Source organism: Alosa sapidissima, chromosome 1 (genome assembly GCF_018492685.1).
Source record: "Alosa sapidissima isolate fAloSap1 chromosome 1, fAloSap1.pri, whole genome shotgun sequence".
In the NCBI taxonomy this organism is placed as follows: Eukaryota; Metazoa; Chordata; class Actinopteri; order Clupeiformes; family Clupeidae; genus Alosa; species Alosa sapidissima.
In genome coordinates this window covers 46,285,771-46,308,736 of record NC_055957.1, presented here as the reverse complement: position 1 = coordinate 46,308,736, position 22,966 = coordinate 46,285,771, and the positions used below count along the sequence as shown (strand labels likewise).

The 22,966-nt window shown below is 40.5% G+C and overlaps 1 long non-coding RNA gene across 1 annotated transcript; it reads right to left on the bottom strand.

The window, feature by feature from the left end:
* Positions 1-4,356: 4,356 nt before the first annotated feature.
* Positions 4,357-22,091, bottom strand: LOC121708569. The gene is made up of 3 exons (XR_006031704.1): positions 21,926-22,091; positions 11,551-11,554; positions 4,357-4,367 (listed from the first exon to the last, which is right to left on the bottom strand). It is a non-coding gene; the product is annotated as an uncharacterized LOC121708569 (long non-coding RNA).
* Positions 22,092-22,966: the final 875 nt, after the last annotated feature.

The window sequence follows — 22,966 nt, the reverse complement described above, 5'->3', positions numbered from 1 at the left end:
ACTTTTCTGAAACCTGGTCCCAGAGTGGAGAAATCTGAAACCGTAGCCCGTTTGAGTTAGTTTAGACAGCGAAACCGCACATCCTGCTTGCGTATCGATGATGTCATCGCCACACCTCAGCTGCCCTGGACGATTACACTCCGTTAAGATAAATATCACAACTGATGCTGCGCAGCGCCGATAGCTTATGACTTGGTGGACTAAACACTGTTTTTCCCGGTGTTTTTTTATGCATTCTAGCTACTGTTAGTGACGCGAGAGAACTTAAGTTATTAGGAAAGTGCGGTGTAAGTTTAGGCTACATTAATTTGTGCGTAGTGCCAGTGTCATTCATATATTTTACATGTCTTACAACATATATACATGCATTCACAGTCGAGTGAAATCAGATATAAGCATACAAAGACGCTTAGAACTCACGTTAAGCTGATGGTAGCACACTGAATGCGAATGCACGATTTGATGCAGGCAAAAGTATTGACTGTTACTAACAAAGGTTTTATAGCAATATTATAAATGTGGCGACAGAATAGCCTAGAACTTGGGTAAGCCTTGCGTTTAGTAGCTTAATTGCGGTGATAGCCAAAACTAATGTGAATCACGGACTATCCTACAACCAAAGAAAGTAAAGGTGATTAGTAGGCCTACCTGCGTTAGCCAAATAAAGGACGGGACTGCACCCTTCACAAACTGTAAAATAAAGTTTATTAGTTTTACAGTTGGCTACAGTTGACAGTTCACCATCAGTCCACACAAACAATTCTGGTTTCCTTGCACTAGCCATTTCGCCGTAGCCTATTCTGTCTGTTTTTAAAGCGCAAGTTTTGCAAGTTTTGGTGAATTTCTGTAAAGACACAGTGCCACCTATAGGCCTGGGGTATGAAGTAACGCGTTGAGTCGTGTTGAGATGGATCCGTTTGGACACAAATATTCTTGATACGGTTCCAGGAAAGACGGAGGAAAAAAAGATCGGTTTGGTACGTGTGGACTAGGCCTAAAACTACCCCCTTTCCTGGGAAGTTCCTCAGAGGCCTGGCCCCTCACTGTGTCTACAAACAATAACATTTCACACCTGGTGATAGGCAAAAGGCCTAGACTGGCTTTCATTGAATTCAAGGATAAACAAAGGATGCTTGCATAGGACAAGGACAGGAGAAATACAGTAGAATATAATGCTTATTCACAATTCTTTCAAATCCCCCTTTTCAAGTCCTTAAAGACTTGAACATCTAAACTTGCTTACACAAATTATGAATCAGCTTATTAACAACAGAGGACTTTTAGATATGTGGAAAGAGGTTACAGATCTTTTCGTGTGGTGTGTGTATGTGTGTGCAAAGAGTGTGCTTAGGGTGTATGTAGGAATGGCTGGTTTTGCACTGCTGAGATCTTAAATGTATCACCAGAAAGTTGGGCAATGCTGGCTTCAGCTCTTTGTCCCCAAGTTAAGAATGCTCCCCAGCTTTCTACCATAGGGAGGCCTAAACTCCACATTTGCCGATATTTGTCATTCATGTTTTTAGCAGCAGTATCGATTATAAAACTAGACCCAAGATCCGGTGTGTCTGGACAGTGTGGAAGAATTTTTAGCTTAAAGGTCTGTAAAAACTGAGTCTGAAATAAGGTTTGTCTTTCTTGTTAGTAGTTTATTAATCTCTGCGCAGAGAGGTCTCATAAGCATCAGGCTATCAGGATACAGAGACAAAGTCTGTGCACCCAAGAGACAATCAGTTGTTTTCTCACACACACATTTATACCTCACACAGTATCATAATCTCATTGTATCATTACACCCTCTCTGCACATACACATGACTTGGTCAATACAATGGGTTATTTAAGAATCAAGGACATTAATAACATTTCTAACGTCATACAACACATGATTTGCCATCGGACCATTAGGTATTGAAACAGAAGTATCAAATAATAAGAACTAATAAGAACTTTAAGAACTAGATTAGTGTCAAACAGAAAGAGTGAATTCACACTGCATTAGAAGTATCAATTATACGGAACATCGCAAGCTAGGCTAAACACAGGAGTCCATTCAAAAGTGTGAAATCATACAGAAACACAAGTATCATAACCTGGATTACAGATTACCTGACCGAGCGACCACAGTTCGTCAGACTGAAGAACTGTCTCTCTGACACTGTGATCTGCAGCACCGGAGCGCCACAGGGAACTGTGCTCTCTCCAGTCCTGTTCACCCTGTACACATCTGACTTCTGCTACAACACCGAGTCATGCCACATGCAGAAGTTTTCTGATGATACTGCAATTGTGGGGTGTATCAGGAACGGGCAGGAGGAGGAGTACAGGAGCCTGGTGGAGGACTTTGTGCAATGGTGCAAACTCAATCATCTTCAACTTAACACTTCAAAGACCAAGGAGATGGTGGTGGATTTCCGCAGGTCTAAGCCCACTCTGCTACCAGTTCACATTGATGGGGTCAATGTGGAGGTGGTTAGCACCTACAAGTATCTGGGTCTCCACCTGGACAATAAACTGGACTGGTCAGCCAACACTGATGCACTCTACAAGAAAGGGCAGAGCAGGCTGTACTTCCTGAGGAGGCTGCGGTCCTTCAATGTGTGCAGTAAGCTCCTCAGGATGTTCTACCAGTCTGTTGTTGCCAGCGTCCTCTTCTATGCAGTAGTATGCTGGGGTGGAAGCACAAGTAAGAAGGATGTGGGGCGAATTGACAGGCTGGTAAGGAAAGCTGGCTCTGTAGTGGGAGCTGAACTGGAGTGTATCACTTCACTATCTGACAAAAGGACCCTGAACAAACTGATCAACATCTTGGACAATGAGTGTCACCCACTCCACAGCACTATTGTTAAACAGAAGAGCCTGATCAGCTGGAGACTTCGCTCACTGCCTTGCACAACTGACAGACTGAGAAAGTCATTTGTCCCCAGGGCCATTGAACTGTTCAATGCCTCACTTAAGGGAAGAGGAGAGATAGACTTCTCTGCATAGTCTGTCTGCCTCTTCATCCCCTCCATGTTTGGTACTGTCTGTCCACTAGCCACTTGTACCACTGTCTTTATGCCTCACTGTTTGCGTGCTATGTTAGCACATTAGCACATATGCATAACCCCCCCCCCCCTCCATGCCACAGCCGAACTGTGGCCACACTTATACATTTTCTTAAATAGTTAAATATATAGATATATAGACTTTCCTTTACTTTATTTCTGCATTGTTGCACTGTTGACTTACTCATTTGCACTATCACCATGACCACTATCACCATTGCACTACCACCATGACACTCACTCATTCACACAGAGCACCTTAGAGCACCTTACCATACCTTACTATGCACAGAGAATCACAGGCTCAGTCCCTGCCTCAGTCATTGCAAGCGCCTCTGATTTATTAATCACCACTATGTGGATACTGTTTTTAGAATTGATTTAGATTAAGTGTTAGTATAATTTGTAATTTTGTTATTTGTATTTTAGTATATTTTTATATATTGTATTAAGTGTTAGTATAATTTGTATTTTAGTATATTTAGCATATTCTTTATCTTCTACTGTCCTTACTGCTTAGTTGTGTTTTTATATTATATACTTTAATTACTCTTCTGCTGTTAAAGAATGTGTTTGTCTTGTATGTATGCTGCTGAGACCTTGAATTTCCCCAGGGGATCAATAAAGTATCTATCTATCTATCTATCTAAATCAAAGGTTAAGGTCCCTCTGTCATTTTCCCCTCACAACAGCAGGCAGCCAATGTCCTGTGTTTCTCTGCAAACAGAGTGGACCATGAGGTGAAAGACTCTCTTGGTCCCTGCGTGCAAGCAGTCAGAGAGGTAAATGAATAATGCCCTCTTCCTAAGATTTCCTGAGTTATGTTCTCATAATCAGCTAAGTACACTTCCCAGGCTGCATCACTATCAGGCGTAGCCCTAGGCCAATTAGCATCAGACAAGCGTGTGGCATAGCCCAAAGGGGCTTTGGCTTTTATCACAGTAACAACTTCACTGAATTCAAAACAAAAGGTGATTACAGCATCTTTCAATTTCACCCAGAAATCAACATTTGGGTCTTGTGTGTTGAGTGGCGGTAAGGACTGCAAAATGTGGCTTAGAGCTCCAGGTGTCATAGGAGTGCCAATTCCCAGAGTACCTCGGTGGCCAGGTCCTTTGTAAGTCAAATTGACGCCATGGATCATTTGACCTCCAGCGGTGTCTGCGGGTGTTATGGGCCTAATGGGAGCCATTTGACGGTATGTTTGTGATATAAATGGGGTGGCTACAGGTTGAATTCTGTACACACTCTCCTGTTGTTTCACAAAAGGTGGGGGAGGGGCTGAGGGCTCATTAGCCCCCATCACAGCAGCAATTTGTCCACACTTAGGCCTAGTCCACACGTACCAAACCGATCTTTTTTTCCTCCGTCTTCCCTGGAACCGTATCAAGAATATTTGTGTCCAAACGGATCCATCTCAACGCGACTCAACATGTTACTTCATACCCCAGGCCTATAGGTGGCACTGTTTCTTTACAGAAACTTGCGCTTTACAAACAGACAGAATAGGCTACGACGAAATGGCTAGTGCAAGGAAACCAGAATTGTTTGTGTGGACTGATGGTGAACTGTCAACTGTAGTCAACTGTAAAACTAATAAACTTTATTTTACGGTTTGTGAAGGGTGCAGACCCGTCCTTTATTTGGCTAACGCAGTTAGGCCTACTAATCACCTTTACTTTCTTTGGTTGTAGGATAGTACGTGATTCACATTAGTTTTGGCTATCACCGCAATTAAGCTACTAAACGCAAGGCTTACCCAAGTTCTAGGCTATTCTGTCGCCACATTTATAATATTGCTATAAAACCTTCGTTAGTAACAGTCAATACATTTGCCTGCATCAAATCGCGCATTTGCATTCAGTGTGCTACCATCGGCTTAACGTGAGTTCTAAGCGTCTTTGTATGCTTATATCTGATTTCACTCGACTTGTATAAGCGTCTAAGTGTCTTTGTATGCTTATATCTGATTTCACTCGAATGCATGTATATATGTTGTAAGACATGTAAAATAAATGAATGATACTGGCACTACGCACAAATTAATGTAGCCTAAACTTACACCGCACTTTCCTAATAACTTAAATTCTCTCGCGTCACTGACAGTAGCTAGAATGCATAAAAAAACACCGGGAAAAACAGTGTAATCGTAGGTAATGTCATGTATGAAAACTAGTATTGTTAGGCAATACTATAAGTGCAAGTCCAGGGCAGCTGAGGTGTGGCGATGACATCATCGATACGCAAGCAGGATGTGCGGTTTCGCTGTCTAAACGAATTCAAACGGGCTACGGTTTCAGATTTTTTCACTCTGGGACCAGGTTTCAGAAAAGTGCGGTTTCGGGCAGTGCGTTTACAGGATTCGTTTGGACGCTCGGCCAAAACAAAGCAAAACCTCTGCGTTTAACCTAAAAAGCGTCTCCGTGTGGACAGGCCCTTATCATTAACTTGGGCAGCAGCCTCTTCAACTTTCATCACTAACTCGTTTATGAGTCGTGTATAATCTACAATCCCTTTGGGATCTTTTACATCAATGGTTGGGACTGTTCCCATTAAGTTCTCAGCAACCTTCAACAACTTATCAGTAGCATTTTTCATTTTCTTTCACAGTTTAGGCAAAGATGTAGGATTACCATCTGACTCTGTCAAAAATCCCTGTGATCTCTTTGTCCACATACAAACAAGATAGCGGGAATAATGTCTCTGTTTCTTTTCAGATTTAAGACCGAGAATCCATTCACTAGCTTTTCTGACTCCCCAAACCTGTTGGAAGCCATCTTTAACCATATCAGCCTTAAAGGGACATTCCACCAGTGGAGACATGAATATGTATTGAAAGTGGGTCATATATGTAGTAGAATAGTAGCATAAATGTCTAATTTGGTGCCTTCTTGACCGAGAAAAGGCAGAAAATGACTTTTTAGTGCTTGTGGATTGCAGACAACAATCCCCATAGTGCATTGCAATGCTCAGCTCCGTAGGCCACTCCCACTGTCGAACTCAATTGTTCAACTCCGCCCATAATCTGTCAACCAAGGCTCGAGCGTTGAGCTCCACTCTACGCTACCTGGAAATCATTTCAAACAATTTCTAGTGAAGACTTAGTTTGCGAACTCATTAGTGAATTACTCCTCGTTTGTGTTTCGAAATGGTGTGCACTTGCATGTTACCGGGATGTTCAGCCAGCACAAGGAAAATACACGGGAGTACATTTTCATAGATTACCCAATGAGTTGGAGTTGTGCAAAAAGTGGCTACGGGATATCAATAACCCGAAGTTCGGAGAGCACACAGCCATTGAAGCACTAAAACATCTGATGGTGTGCAGTCTACATTTCAAGGCAGAAGAACCCCTTAGGAGTGAAGAGACCCGCGCTTGTGAAAACCGCAATTCCGTCGATATTTACCTTGCCAGATGATGTCGACGAACAGCCAGGACCTTCTGGAACTACAGTGGGTCCCCGTTAAGTTTGGACGGGTTCCTTCAGGAATCACGCACTCCATTTTCTCAGCAGAAATGGCACAAACTGCAGTTGACACAAACAACCACAAGGTGTCACTTTGGAGTTCTGCCACTACTATTTTTGATACGACTTGACTTACTGCTTCCATGATGCATTTTCCAAGTCAGTAGAACAATCAGAGAAAGCTGAGCCATTACCAAACACATATGATAATACAATAGCGTGAGTTTATATATCTTATACCCTATTTGTCACGGTTACTTATAGATTTGATAGTGTAACGATAAGCGCATGAGACTTTCAGCGGGGGCACGGGAACTTAAATTGATCACGGTAGTTTAAGCTTACACTTGACAAAACATTCTAATATGAAAATGTAGATGCAATTGTTGTAAGATGGTGCAGCTCCTTTAAGAAAGCACCGTGTGCAGGGATGGAGAGAGAGAACGCGAGAGGGGATATGTGTTAGAACTTAGATGCATGTGGAAAGTGCTGTTGAGACTGGAGCGAGTCATATTCAAAATAATGCAAAAAATAAATCCGCAGATAAAACCAATTATCCTCATTCATTGCAACCGCAGCATGCCTGCTTGCTGACGTTCAAACGAAAAATATATCAAAGCACCTTTTGCGTTTGAAAGTAGCACGAATTTAAACAGCTTGACAAATGATTTAGCTAATTGATTATAGCCTGTACAGTACATTGTTAGCCTACAGACCAATTTCCATAGTGCACATCTTATCAACAGTTTGAATGTCGTGTGTTTCTGCATTGACAATACCGTTCAGCCCAATGATTCATGCCCAATTAATTTCCCCTGTTAAAGTGTTCGCCTTTGTTACACTATTTGGTTTCATGATAGCCTATGATAAACACCATATGGCCAAATACTCAGCTAATGTTATAGGCTATACAATTTCCCCTCTTAAAGACAAGCTGGTGTAGCTTATTAGACTAGGCTACTATTAAAATGCACCGACGGTAGCCTTGGCTATGTGTAAAGTAAGCTATCGCATGATTTCATGCACGTAAGTTCATGCATCTGTTATAGCCTGTACAGCAATTGTTGAACATTTACCTGTACAAGTACATTGTTAGCCTACAGACCAATTTCCATAGTGCACATCTTATCAACAGTTTGAATGTCGTGTGTTTCTGCATTGACAAATACAGTTCAGCACAATGATTCATGCCCAATTAATTTCCCCTGTTAAAGTGTTCGCCTTTGTTACACTATTTGGTTTCATGATGTAGCCTATGATAAACACCATATGGCCAAATACTCAGCTAATGTTATAGGCTATACAATTTCCCCTCTTAAAGACAAGCTGGTGTAGCTTATTAGACTAGGCTACTATTAAAATGCACCGATGGTAGCCTTGGCTATGTGTAAAGTAGGCGTAAGTTCATGCATCTGTCAAGTTCGTACAGGGCCTCGCACCCCCTTGCGACGGCCCTGCAGCTCCTCCTAAGACAGCGAGGAAAAAGTTAAAATACGCGATAAACCCGGGAAAAGTTGACATGTTTGTTTCGGTCCCAGTGATTATTTGTGAAATTGTGCAAACGACAGCCTTTTCAAGGCATTTCAAGGAAGGAGTCGTAGCATGCAAGCTCCCAAATTGACCCAGTAGACAGAAGGCATCAATATCCTAAATTGTTGGGACTGGGGAGGGTCATGCGTTTTTTCTCAATCACTTTGGAGTGTCAGAAAAATGTCTTGCTGGCGAGGGAGGGTCACGTCTTTTTTGACTAACGCTCCCAAAACTCCTCCGGTAGCCCCTTAAATAAATAACGAACAGTCCCTAATTGATTATAGCCTGTAGGCCTACACCAGCAATTGTTGAACATATACCTGTACAGGACATTGACAGTAGCCCAGCCTAACAAGCAGATGTTGCAAAAAAGACGCAATTAATCAGAAATAAATAATGTAATCTGCATCGCTTTATTTAACAAACTGCAAGCAACAAGAGGGTTGAGTTCGCTGTGAGGCCCAAGAGCAGAGCCTATCTGCTAAGGCACTCGATAGGCTATAACGAGCTGTGTGCGCCTGGAAAGACAATAAGATGCTTTCTGAATAGCACAGCGAAGACGGCTCTGGTCATCCCATACCCTCCCCCCACTTCCTGTAGCCTACCATTATGACTTTGCCGTTTTGGGACATTAAGCTTTTTCACGTTAAGCCCCCCTCCCCCACCCCCTTCTTTCACAAGCAGTGAAAGTAGTAACACTTTTTGGTAGACAAAGGAGGGTTCTCCGCGCTTCTGTCGTTTGGCCACAATCCGGTGCAACCAGGCCAGGACAGATATTTTAGAGCAGGGGTGTCAAACTCATTTTCATAGAGCGCCACATCATTGAATTTATAGGTTACTGAGGGCCACATAATCGGCGAACATGTGCATGGTGCAACCATGAAATCGGTATTGCAGTATGGCTTATTCAAAATTGGTGTGTAATGGTCCTAACCACTTTAAAACAGTGTGGCTGAAATAAAAAACAAACAGCCTACAACAGTAACATTTTCAAATGCAACTTCTAGGCCTACAGTATTAGTTAACAACTGATCAATATGCATTCATGGACTGACATTGATGAGAATAAACTGCAGTCAATAATGTGCATAACAATGTCCATAACACATATCACCACTAAAATTAACTGTGGCTAAGAAAGGTACTGTGTGTGTGTGTGTGTGTGTGTGTGTGTGTGTGTGTGTGAGAGAGAGAGAGAGAGAGAGAGAGCTATGGTACGTACACCCACCCACCCCCGCAAAAACAAATTCACGCGTGTACAATATTTGTCCGTTTCTCGGTTTTAGGTCCGTGCATTGCAAAAAAAAGTAGCCTACATAGCATAACAATATCCACATGCAATAATACAACAACAACGTGTACGATGACCTATTAATTTGGACAAATTGATACAGCCCTATAGCTAAAGTTACCTTTAGTTTTGTTCTAGCGTACCGTGACGTCTGGCTTTAAACAGCTGTAATCGAACGTTCTGACAAGCACACCAATTGCCTACCTTGTTCTTGCCCATCTGGAATAACTCCTCTAGCTTTGCTGTCTCCATCCTTTCTGTTTTCATTGTTTAAACTTGTGATATCCATAACTAGTGAATTAGCCCAACATTGTGTGCTGATAACCATATATAGATAGCCGAGTAAAAGAAAACAACAAGTAGCCTAGTTGTGCCTGCGTGCATATTCTGTCTTTAAAGTTTAATGATGTTCTGCACCTTTTATTAAAGAATAAAGAAAATTAAGAAGACATCTGAGCTGCACCGGCGTCTCTCCTTCTCTCTAACACTTTTTGGCTTTGGCTAAATATTTCTAAAATCATTTGAGTTTCACTAGTCACATAAAATTACGATTTTTGCATCATTGTGGGAGGAAGTGTAAAGAGGTGAATACGGATTTCTTCCATCTCAGGTGGAAATGAGAGAGTGTTGCATGACCATTCAAAAGTATGACTGGGTTTCTAACAATGCAAAGCCTAATGCAAATGGGTGGAGTGTTCCTTTAAGTTTTGCATGCTCTGTCTCATCCCCAATCATAGCCATAGCAATCTGTACACTCAAAGGAACCTTAACACATGAATCCTGTTTGTCCATATCGTGACCAGTTTCCACTATTCAAATAATTAAATTTAAACTTCAGATATCAATTCAATTTCAAACTAGTTGTAAATTCATCCAAATATCAATTTGTAAGCCAAATATCTTTTTCATACATCCTGTGTGACCAGCAGCATATTCTTATACTATTGTTTCAGGTGAGAGACCCCAGGCAAGCAGTCCCCAATATAGTAGCATTTACAGGAGAGTGGCCCTTTTCTCCAACTACCCAAAATATGGCTTCAGAGAAACCCAACTAGATCTCACTGAGACCACTTGTATACTTGTCAGTACTATGGCCATTTACAGAGCAAAAATGCTCTAACACCCAAAATATGGCTTCAGAGAAGCCCAACTAGATCTCACAGAGACCACTCGTCAGTGCGTATGGCCATTTACAGAGCAGGAATGCTCTAACGCCCAATATGGCTTCCAGAGTGGGAGCCCAATATCCTCCAAGAGGTCAACTGTCAATCCTCATCAGGATGACTATGGGACTCCAGAATCTTACCACCAGAAAACACAAATGCTCACCTTAAGAGTGCTGTCAACCAGGATGATGAAGATGTTAGCAGACTTGATTCTCAGTAAATCCAAAATTGTAATCACACGGTTGATAAAACTGATGGTAATTTTCTTGTACCCCAGTTATCTTGAATCTCAGTCAGGATGAATGGTCAATCAGGAAACAGGCTTTATTCTTTACAATGATGTCCAGAGGAAACTTTTGCTTCTCATTTGTATCCCTTCTGTTGCTAAGGAGGCAAAATGGTGATTCTCTTTTAAGGATCATTTAAGTATTACTTTTGTCACAATTATTTCTCCTAATTTTGCCTTAGGAGAAATAAAACAAGCAAAAGATGAGACACATAGCAATAAGACAAGTAGGAGTCACATAAGAGATATTAGTTTGAGAAGCAGAAGAAATACAGGAGATCTCTTATATGTTTGAGTGTAGTCTCACTTACAACTTGTTTCTCCTTAGGAGAAATAATAGAGCAGATGGAGTCACATAAGAGATATTAGTTTGAGAAGCAGGAGAAATACGGGAGATCTCTTATATGTTTACAACTTGTTTCTCCTTAGGAGAAATAATAGAGCAAATGAGGAGACATTGCAATGAGAAACTGTTGAGAAGTAGGAGTTACAATTGAGATATCAGTTTGAGGGTCAAAAAATAGGGCACGCCATAGCATTTCAAACTTTTATTTTATAAAACAAAGCAAAACAGTTGTACTTTAAAAATGGACTTTAAGCAATGGGAGCTTGCACAGTTGCACTTTAAAATGGACTTCAAGCAATGGAAGTTAGTTCAAGTTATGGAATTGTTAGTTTGTGAGCCACTCAAAAATACAAAGTAAGACATTTGTTTGACCGTCTGCTTTCATAACTGTGGGAATTTTGATACAGCACAAAGATCAGACACACCTTATTAATCACTTAAACACAGAATGGGGGATGTGATAACTACCACTCACATTTGCTATATGTTGCCCAATTGAAAAACAGATTGTATTGATATATTTGTCAAGCTTAAACAAGTTTGTTGAATTCCCTCACCTCATCTAGTGAGTAAACTGTATTGTCAGGCTAGGATTAACCCCTATCCATCTTACCACTAGGCAAAACCTTGTTTTGGTTGGACTAAGCCTATTCAGTGTAAAAAAAAAAATGTGCATCTGAAAATAGTTTAGTTCAGAGTCCTGATGTCAAAAAAGTAATTTGGGCAATTTTTTTGCCATCTGGGAGCTGGCTCCATAGTCAGAACGCATAACAACTAAATGCAGCGTTGCCTTGTTTAGTTCTGATAGTGGGTTTCAACAGGAACATTTCTCCTGTGATCAGTGAGGTTTAAGTGATGAGTATTGCTGGAACATGTCACACAGTCTCATTGAAGGGCAAATCTGGTGTAAACTGATTCAAAGCCTTGTTGTTCGAGCTCACCAGGCACTGTCCAAAGGACAAAGAACAATAAAATGTGTCATAACCTAGACAAGTTATGGACAAGAAAGTAAAGCTGACTCAATATGGCAAAAAAGCCTTCGGTATCTTCTTTCCATTACAGGGTTTCCCCAGGTTTGACCACACCAAATAATACTTTTTTAAAGACCTTTTTAAGACCACTTACATGAAAATTAAGACCTACATCACACCCATTATGCGGTTGTAAAACACCAGATCAAATCCATAATGACAATTAAAACAACACTTCCCCATGATGTGCTGTCCTCTCCTTTCGACTGATTATGTTGATTCATTGCTGCCGGTGCGAAAACCCAAAGTATTGTTTGCGCATATCCTAAGAAATTAGACTGGTGTAGTTGCCACGATACCAAAATTATTGTTTCGATACCGATACCACATCAAGAATTGCGATTTCGATACTTCTTCGATAATTCTTAAAAAATGTATTTGATTTGGGGGCCCAGACCACCTTGACATCATCAGTAATATTGAATATAGTGTTATCATTCACACCAGTGGGCATCCTAGATTCTGCTTGACTCTTTCCACACACACGGAAAATTATGGCTTATTTCATATGTTTCTATTTCATATACCTTCGAATTCATATAAAGCAGGGGTCTCAAACTCAAATGAGCTGGGGGCCAATTCTGCCAACGTCATCTGATTGGAGGGCCGGCTATTTCTGAAAATGCAATGTTCTTTTTTTCAAATACCACACAAAACTGCAAACAGAAAGTGCAAGTGTTTTTATCTAGTTTTAGACACCTGTGCTAGCAACCTTAGCTTATAAATAAAATAATGATAAAATAAATATTAATACAAATTATAAAATAAATGAAAAACATAAAAAACAGGTATGCGTGTGTGTTTCACACCAAATACAAATATTTCCTCTCATAACTTTTTTAAACCTGGCAAACTAGGCATCAGGGTTAAGAAAGCAACACCATTGGATTTTTATATAAAAATTTAAAAGGCCATGGCTTGAAAGTGGTCAGAGATAAAGTTATACTGTAAATGTAAAAATCTTTGAGTAAAACAAAAGTTTATGAAGGGGGTAAATGTACCCATCTAATTTGTCACTGGATGGCAAGCACTTCAAATTATGCACCTTTCAGTAAATACTGGATGAACATATTTAAGCAGGTTTACTTTCCTTTTTTCATACTACCCACATAACAAATTAACAGAAAAACACCTAAGATGTATACCAACACCTAAGATGTTGTGATTTAGTAATAGATTACTACAATATAGGCCTACAATAAAGTTTTCTGGTGAAACAGTTCCTATCGCGGGTAATCTGCAGTAGCCTACCCAGAAGTTCGCATCATATTACGGGTGACTTTGTAGTCCTATTTCTACTAGCCCTGCTGTCTGTACCACATCCATTACGGACACTATCATCACGATTACCACTGCAACCTCCAAGCTATGTTGGGCAGAGGGTCGAAACAAGCATGGTATGCTTAGTGGACACCGTTGTATACACGCACCTCCATTCACAGACGCACCGTGACTATCACCGTCATAGACAATCGATCATAATCTCCAAAAGGATATTCTCCTTCAGAATTAGAATTAGAATAGGTGAATAACATAGCTTACCTAAGACTTCAACACACGTGAACGTTTTTCAACATTTGGTGTAGGCCTGGCTATTTCTGCTTAATTTCTGCTTCAATTTCTGCAACACTATGGCCTGCATCGCTTCCGTGTCATTACAAATGCACGTCTTTGTGTTTCTCGCGTGTAATACAAGTAAAAACTGAAAACTTTGCACAGCGATTTTGGGTTTGAATCTATGGATGTCTTGCACATAGTGGAGCAGAGTAGGCCTACAAATGAGATTTGTCACCGTACCTGGATCTATCGTCTATTTTAATCAGTATCGTTGTTTGTCGCAATTAATAGCCTCAAGGGCCGGATTACATTATTATTTTGTCATACGTCGCGGGCCGGAATTGGGCAGGACGCGGGCCGGGTGTTTGAGACCCCTGATATAAAGTGTACAGTTAATGTATAGTATTTTTTAATCTGCATAATTACTATTAATCTGCTTAATTGCTAAACATATTTAGTCATTTGAATACTTAATATATTTATTTTTAAACTATTACACCTAGGCAAATTTTAATGTGGTGTGTAGACCTGAGTACGTGAGTAATTACTGTAGCCTTCAGTGTCACGGTTTTAGGCTAGTGAATAATAGTTGCACATAATGCATAAGGATATGTGGATGCAATTCATTGTTGTCTGTCATTAGATAAAATAAATGTAAATAAAAAACTATCAAGTTCATAGAAGGGATCATGTTCAATAATGATTTTAGCACTAATACGAATGACATACATGACCTGAGCTAGCAGAATTAGTTAGCAAGGAGCTCTCTCCAGATGTAAAAGTTTGCAAAGGTTGCGCTGCCTATTTCTAAATGACATTAAACCCAATAGTAGACCTACGTACATCTCATAGCCTAGGTAGGTTAGCAACACAAAGTTGAGAGGTGCAAGTGAGCAAAGAAACTTGATATTATTATGTGTTACCACAGAATCACTTAAGCTAAACTAGCAGCCATGTCTCGCTGTTTATGGCACGTCAGCTGCGCATATGTGTGTGAGGAGAAAAGACGCACAGCCCAGGCTTGGGGAGGAGGAACTAGAAGCATGCCTTGTGCACACAAACAAGAACACGGTCATTCTTAAAAGTATTGATACTAATAAAATTAGGTATGTGACAACTGTTAATAGCTATTGCGACACTTTTGTAGTATCGGTGCACCGTGCAACCCTAAATTAGACGATCTCTGACGTTAATCAACCCCCTGTTGAATTTTCACATTGTTGTTTTTTCCTAGCCTAGAAATCTAGACGCACCCTAGCGGCGGCAAATTAATTTGCTCAGCCTGTACGTCTAGTATCAAACCATGGCCGTGGACGTCATCCAATCACAGCGCTCTATTTTGTTAGAGTCTTAAGGCGGGCTTAACAGGATGGCGACAGTCCTGCGACAGTGAACAACAAGGAAGGTGGCTATGGCAAACGAAGAGCGGTTGTTTGAATCGGCGTTGGCGTCAACTTTGGAGGAGTTGGACTTGTGCTTTTCTTTGAAAGTTGAGCAACACAATGCACTTAAGTCATTCCTTTCGAAGAAGGATGTATTTGCTGTTTTGCCGACCGGATACGGATATGGTCGTAGCGCTGGCCTATTGCATGCCTAGGCAGTTTGAAAGACAATTCTCTGTCCGCCCCTTGGATTAAGCGAGGTGAATGGCTCGATTCCAGACTATACATTTCAATGATATAGGATGGCCCGCCAGGCTAGTTTTTTCCCCCATTTCACCTTGCTTGCAGGCTAGTATAATTAAAATTGAAGACCTTCATTTAAAAAATTAAGACTTTGGCAACGGAATTTAAGACTTTTTCAGACCTTAATTAAGGAACATGACATTTAAGACCGTTTAAAGACTTTTAAGACCCCGCGGCTACCCTGCATTATGTCAGGAATACCAAAAGTACTTCTATACGGCTCTGGGCTATACTTCCCTGTCTTTAACTCAGAATTGGCTGTGCCACATTTTCTTTTTCCTATAAACAGCACAGTGATTTCCAACAAGAGCTATGGATCAATTCATACCGGATTTGTCCTTTAAGTGATTTGTAAACAAGGAGTGCTTTAGGGTCAATCCGGTAAATCAAAGACAATGACTCAATATTACATCTAAATTAGCCCAAAACATTTAGCTCTGATCACTCAAGAGACACTGACAATTGTCAAGAACAAAAACAAAATACAGAAAATACAGTATACACCAGGGGTATTCAATTAATCTTCAGCGAGGTCGTTACGGAAAATTTCCTCAAGCAAAGGTCCGGAGCATCATAATGTTTAGGCTATGTATATGTATGTATGTATAATATATATACAGGGGCGGAGCCAGAGGGGTGGCTCCGGGTGGCACAGGCCACCCTTGAGATTCGATTGGCCACCCCAGGTGCCACCCCAAATCCTAGTCTACGATTGGCCATTAACATGGTGTAAGGCGGGACCTTTCTTGATGCACTTGCATCAGTGTGAAGTGTCAGACGTCAGGAATGTAAGTGGCAAACACACTTGCCTTTATTGGCCTGCGGCACAATTGAACTGCGGAACGAAAGGTTTCCCCGATCAGGAAATACTCCTTAATACGCAACTTTGTGTAGGCTTAACAGAGGTAGCCTAAATATCGTGCCTATGACGATGACAGCTTAAAAAAAAAAAAAAACATTTATTTCACTTGTCTCGCTGGATTGAAGGCAGAATGTGGGCTGTTGCGGAAATTGATGAATGAGGGTCGGGAGATTCCGTTAACAAAAACCTAAAGTTTTGCTAACATTTTCTCCATTATTATCGTAAAATATGTCTCCATGCAGGGCAGGGCTGGTTCTAACCTAGGCTAGGCTACTATATTTGGGTGGGCTGGTAGAAATTTGGGTGGACAACATAGCAAAGCTGTCAAATTGGATCAAAACTAACATAAACACAAAACAAACAGTACTACCTAGCTTGAGTTGCTGCAGCCAACAGCCAGGGATAGGCAGTATGTCTGATACATGCATGTAAAATACAAAATAGTATGTTTTGTGTATGTCATTTTTATTTTATTTAGTTGGAAAAAAATGGCATCGTATTTTGTATCAAATACTAGGTTTGTAGTTCAAAAATAGTGCCAAATTTTTTTGGTAAACCAATAACCTACTTTTGGTGATGTGATTATAAAAGTGCAAAACAATGAATGCAGCACTGGTGCTGACTTGTAATTTGCCCAGACTTGTTGTGATTAGAATATTGAGATTCAGGCAGATAAGTTTCTTGAGAACTTTAGTCATCCAATTCAAACACATGGTTATGTGGTTGCCCTGCAAGAAGTTGCACCATGTGCAACGTGCACAATGTTTGCTCACATACAGTACACAATACACTCCTTCATACCAACCTCAAGTTTCTTGAGAACTTTAAAGTTTATTAATCAAAGGAAGACATGGAACCGGTTATGGTTGCCCTGCAACCCCACGTGAAAATTGAATTAATAATTTGCCCAGACTTGTTGTGATCATAATATTGAGATTCAGGAAGATGAAATTGCTCACATACACAATACACTCCTTTATACCAACCTCAAGTTTCTTGAGAAAATAAACAAATAGACAAAAAAGCAGGTCAAATTATTGTAACAGCTACAAAAATAGATGGCCATAGAGTGGGGGAAATGTCTTGGATGAGTATATTTTGTATATCTTCATTTACAGTAATATAATAAAATTGATTATATTTTAATGTCCCCATGATGGAATTTGTTTTAGAACAGCATAGCCCAGTGACAGACAACTTAGATAATTAACTTTAATATGTTTGTATTAAATTTTATTCAAATACAAAGACATTTTATGTGAGAGTAAGGTATTTGTGTTTTTTTTTGTCCTTCAATTTATGAGTATGGTGTTTGCATCTGGTTTCCCTAATGTATTTGTGCTAATTTCACATCTTGAGCCTGTTTCTGTTTATCTGGATGTTTTGTCTCATGCCACCCTTGAATCAGTGCCTCACTAGTGCCACCCTTGTTAAAAATGTCTAGAATCGCCACTGTGTATATATAATATTAGGATGAATGGATGGAGCCTAGTTGTAGATAGATAGATACTTTATTGATCCCCAAGGGGAAATTCAAGAAGATTGTAGGCCTAGGCCTAATGTTTAATGTGAAATAAAATAAGTAGCCTAAAAGGCAACATTTGAAATGAGGAGAAATAAGGCAAGATAAGAGTGATTGGGGAGAAAAACTGAGTAGCCGTGGCTATTTTAAAGATCTTAAAGTGAACTTAAAATAAAATTTGAGCTGAGACAAGGCTGGTTCCTTGAACCCATTAATCAGCAAGTTTAATTTAATTTTTTTAGTTTTTTTTATGTTGACCCGAAATCCTGGAAACCCAGGAACATCACGTTGTTGGCCAGTGAATGCATGTCGGCTTAACTAGATTGTGGTGGATCAATCATATTGCCTTCTTAAATTGTAAAAAATATTCTGTGGTCTCAGTTTACTGTTGAATGGGCCTAGCCTACCCTATGCTTGCTCAATATGCTTTGTCTAGTAGAGGTGCTTCAAATTGGCGCTTTTAAAAATCGCCTGTCTCAGAATAGAAGAGGTCCAGGGCAGAGTGCGAATTACCCCACCATAATTGGGGGGTACTGCTCCTTCACTTTTTCTATGACCATCATGGTCCACTACCATATCAATCCCCACCGGGATCGCCAAGTGCAACATGTGTTGTGCAACACATACAAGGTCTAAACATGCGACAAACTGATAATCAGTCATTGTTCTTATATATTCTGTTGTCTCCCTGCGGCCTGTTCACGGTTATATCCTGTGCCTCTCCTGTCTGCTGGCCCTCCTTTCCTTAACACAATGTTCCTACAGTGAAAATAGGAGTTGACTTGTATTGTAACTGTAATGATATTGTTTCACAATATCAGAAACATTATCTGACCCCCCCAAAACTAATATTTCTGTCTCTTTGCAATTGATTGCAATTGATATCAATGATTAATATGATTGCCCTCAGTAAAAAAGCATGTTTATACATGATTAGAGTCTCGTGACGCCGGCTACTGCGTGTGTAGGTCAAAGTCCGCCGATCGCGGCATTCCCCTATTTTGTCAAATTGATTTTTATTCCTCTGGGTGTTGCAACTGATATCAATGATTAATATGATTGCCCTCAGTAAAAAAGCACAAGAAACAGGACGCAAACAGTTACAAACAGTCAGGTTCTTTGCTTCATAAGATGTCGCGGGCGATCGGGGACGCGATGACCAGAGGGCGGCGTCGCGTAAAACAACGTGAGACCGCGGAAACGGCCGTCGGATTCGAACCGGCGACGCAATTCTTAAAGTGCTATATAGCACAGCGCTGCCTTTTCTATGTGTGCCACGGAGACACTGATTAATGCAATGCTCATAATATACATGATTAGAGTCTCGTGACGCCGGCTACTGCGTGTGTAGGTCAAAGTCCGCCGATCGCGGCATTCCCCTATTTTGTAAAATTGATTTTTATTCCTCTGGGTGTTGCAATTGATATCAATGATTAATATGATTGCCCTCAGTAAAAAAGCACAAGAAACAGGACGCAAACAGTTACAAACAGTCAGGTTCTTTGCTTCATAAGATGTCGCGGGCGATCGGGGACGCGATGACCAGAGGGCGGCGTCGCGTAAAACAACGTGAGACCGCGGAAACGGCCGTCGGATTCGAACCGGCGACGCAATTCTTAAAGTGCTATATAGCACAGCGCTGCCTTTTCTGTGTGCCACGGAGACGCTGATTAATGCAGTGCTCATAATATACATGATTAGAGTCTCGTGACGCCGGCTACTGTGTGTGCAGGTCAAAGTCCGCCGATCGCGGCATTCCCCTATCTTGTAAAATTTATTTTTATTCCTCTGGGTGTTGCAATTGATATCAATGATTAATATGATTGCCCTCAGTAAAAAAGCACAAGAAACAGGACGAAAACAGTTACAAACAGTCAGGTTCTTTGCTTCATAAGATGTCGCGGGCGATCGGGGACGCGATGACCAGAGGGCGGCGTCGCGTAAAACAACGTGAGACCGCGGAAACGGCCGCCGGATTCGAACCGGCGACGCAATTCTTAAAGTGCTATATAGCACAGCGCTGCCTTTTCTATGTGTGCCACGGAGACGCTGGTTAATGCTCATTATATACATGATTAGAGTCTCGTGACGCCAGCTACTGCGTGTGTAGGTCAAAGTCCGCCGATCGCGGCATTCCCCTATTTTGTAAAATTGATTTTTATTCCTCTGGGTGTTGCAATTGATCAGAGTGCGAATTACCCCACTATAATTGGGGGGTACTGCTCCTTCACTTCTTCTATGACCATCATGGTCCACTACCATATCAATCCCCACCGTGATCGCCAAGTGCAACATGTGTTGTGCATGGGGTTGCAAATGGGAATTTTCAATGTTGGAAACTTTCCATGGGAATTAACAGGAATATATGGAAATTAATAGGAATAAACGGGAAATAATGGAAATAAACTGGGAATTTTTAATATGGCAAGTTAGTCTATAACAGGGAACTTAAACGTAGTGGGCAAAACCCCATCTTGCAGCATAATATTAGTTAAAACAACCTTATTTACAGTAATGCAATTTCAGTCAAATTTCTACCCTGCACATACGTCAATCCCATGCACACAGCAATCAGCATAGGCTACTAGACATAAAGGAAACCTATGGTGTGTTCATGTGCATGGGGAAAATAAATTCCCAGTGAAAATGTCATCTCATGTGGGAATAACTGATGTGAAACTGGGGGAAGTTTGCAAACAGAGTTGCACAGTTATGGGCTTGTCGTCACTTTTGTCCTCATTCAAATGGGTGTACGTCATTTTGCATAAACTGTAATGGGACGATTAATCTGTCTGATTAAGATTGACAACTTATATATAACTTAAATAATCTATAAGGTTTGGTTAGGGTGGTATGTTGTGTCATTGTATTTTTTTTTACCATTTTCTGGGATTTTAACTGAACAAACTGATAGTCAGTTAATGTTCCAACCAATCGGATTTTGTTGTTGAGTGGCGTGGTTTATCTTGGCAGTTCAGTGGTTTCAGTGTTGCTAGCTTAACACGCTAGTAAAGCATAGGCAGAGAATGGGATTCCCGCTAGCACAGTAGCTAGCTTTGTATGCTAAGCTAAGCGAAAATACGAACAAACAAATCATATTGCTTATTACGAAACAAAATGTTAATGTTTGTATATGAAACAGTATGAATTACCAAAAATTCTCAGTTAATTCCCGTAAATTCCCATAATTTCCTTTAATTCCATGAAAGTTTCCAATTTGGAATATTCCCAATATTCCCCAGCTTAACTTCCCATAGAAAGTTTCCGGTAAGTTTCCGGAAATTTACCGGAAATTTTCCATCCCTTTGCAACATACTGCAGGCTCTGCTTTACTATACTGAAGTACCGTTGCAGAGCAGTGTGTCACTTTAGCCACTAGGGGCACCCATCAGGACCTGTTCGCGAGGCTATGAACAGTAAATTTACATTTAGACTGGATGGGATTCTTACATAATACCCAATAGGAGTCTTCTACCCACCCTCTCATTACAATTAGCATAATAGCCGTTTCAGGCACTAGTTAACTAGTGAGCTGCTTCACTGCCACACATGCAAACTAGTGAGACTTGTTCCACTAGTTAACTAGTGGACAAAAACGGTCAGTTTGTTTCTCTTTTTAGGTGTAACTAGTTAACTAGTGAACAAAATATACATGCCACTAGTTAACTAGTAAGGCCTACAACACCCTCACTAGTAAACTAGAGGGTATTTTTGCCTTTACGTGTTAACGTGCTCACTAGTCAAGATATCTGAATAAATGCTCAATCGGCTTGCCATATTGCAGAGGTTGTGGAAGATGGAAATGGAGGCCTTAGTTCAGATCAAAGTTTGGTGAAGTTGATTTACAAATCTCCTCTGTGTTGTGTTTTGTTGGTTTGAACCCATTTAAGATTATCAATATTCTCAAAGGAATTTGAAGCCTTTGGCAGGAGTAACGTTAGTATTTTCAGGCTGTTTAGAAGTTTTTTGCTGATTCAACAACTAAAATGTTTTGGAAGATATTGGAAACCCTATTTTGTTTGATTTATTTACTAGCCAATGTTAGCTGGGGCCTGTACTACGAAGGGAGCTTAACCTACCCAGATGTAACCCAGGGTTACTTTGTTAAACCAGGGTTGACAAAACCTGGTTATCTTAACTGCCGTGCAAAGGCAAAAGGCCGTAACTTCAATTTTATCAAAAATGAGTTTTTGTCATTTTTGGAACAATGGGCATCAATTTTATCATGTGGACAAATATCTTGAGTCAATTTTGTTGTTTTCTTATCAAAATAAGATGCTGTTTTTGCCGTAACTTCAAAAAGCAGAGGGTAAGCCAAGGCATAGCCCGTAACATCAGGGCTTGAAAACGAAATTATTTTTTAAACGTTCCGTTCCGAACGGTTCAGGTAGGCTTATGTTTATCGTTTTCATTCTTGCATGCGTTCCGCCACCAACATATCGGTCCTGAACCGGTTCGGAACGCAAAATATCGTTCGTTCTTAAAGTTCCGGCAGTGTTTGGCGGGCCTATTAAGTCTATTTTTGTGGACTTTACCTTAGAATAGACGTAGGCTACTCATTATGTCCCCTTAAATTAGCCTATACCGTAGCTATGCCCAAAAATAATAAATCACAGGCGGCATCCAAAAACATTCAGATGGGCTATCCATCCCATAGCCTACAGACTTACTGTAGGCCTAACCTATGCCTATAAATAATTTCTTATCAAAAATATTTCTGGATACGTGCTAAACTCCTTACCTGGTTGTAGCCTAAGTTTTATCCATATGGAGATCTTCAAAGGCTTGCGCTATAATTCCAACCCTGTTTATAAACGAACCTGTCTGTTGCTGACAAGGTTCTATATATACAGTCTATGGTCACATCACATGGTTAGGCCTACTGTTTGCAAATGTGAACTTGAAAATATGTGCAATTAAAACAAATAAGCCAATGAAAATCATTTGAGAATTGTTGTACAACAGCTAGAGCTCTTACAGATCAGACTAATTTATAAAACAAATAGGTCTGGATGAGCATTACATTAGTTCACTTAGAGAGCTCTCTGATGGATAAGCCTGAGTAAAATATGAGATATATAAATTGAGCAAGTCTGAGTATTGTATAAGCCTTTGCTGAGATCTCTTTTGTAAATCAAAAAAGGACTAAACTGAGATGACTAGAATGAGAACGTTCAAGC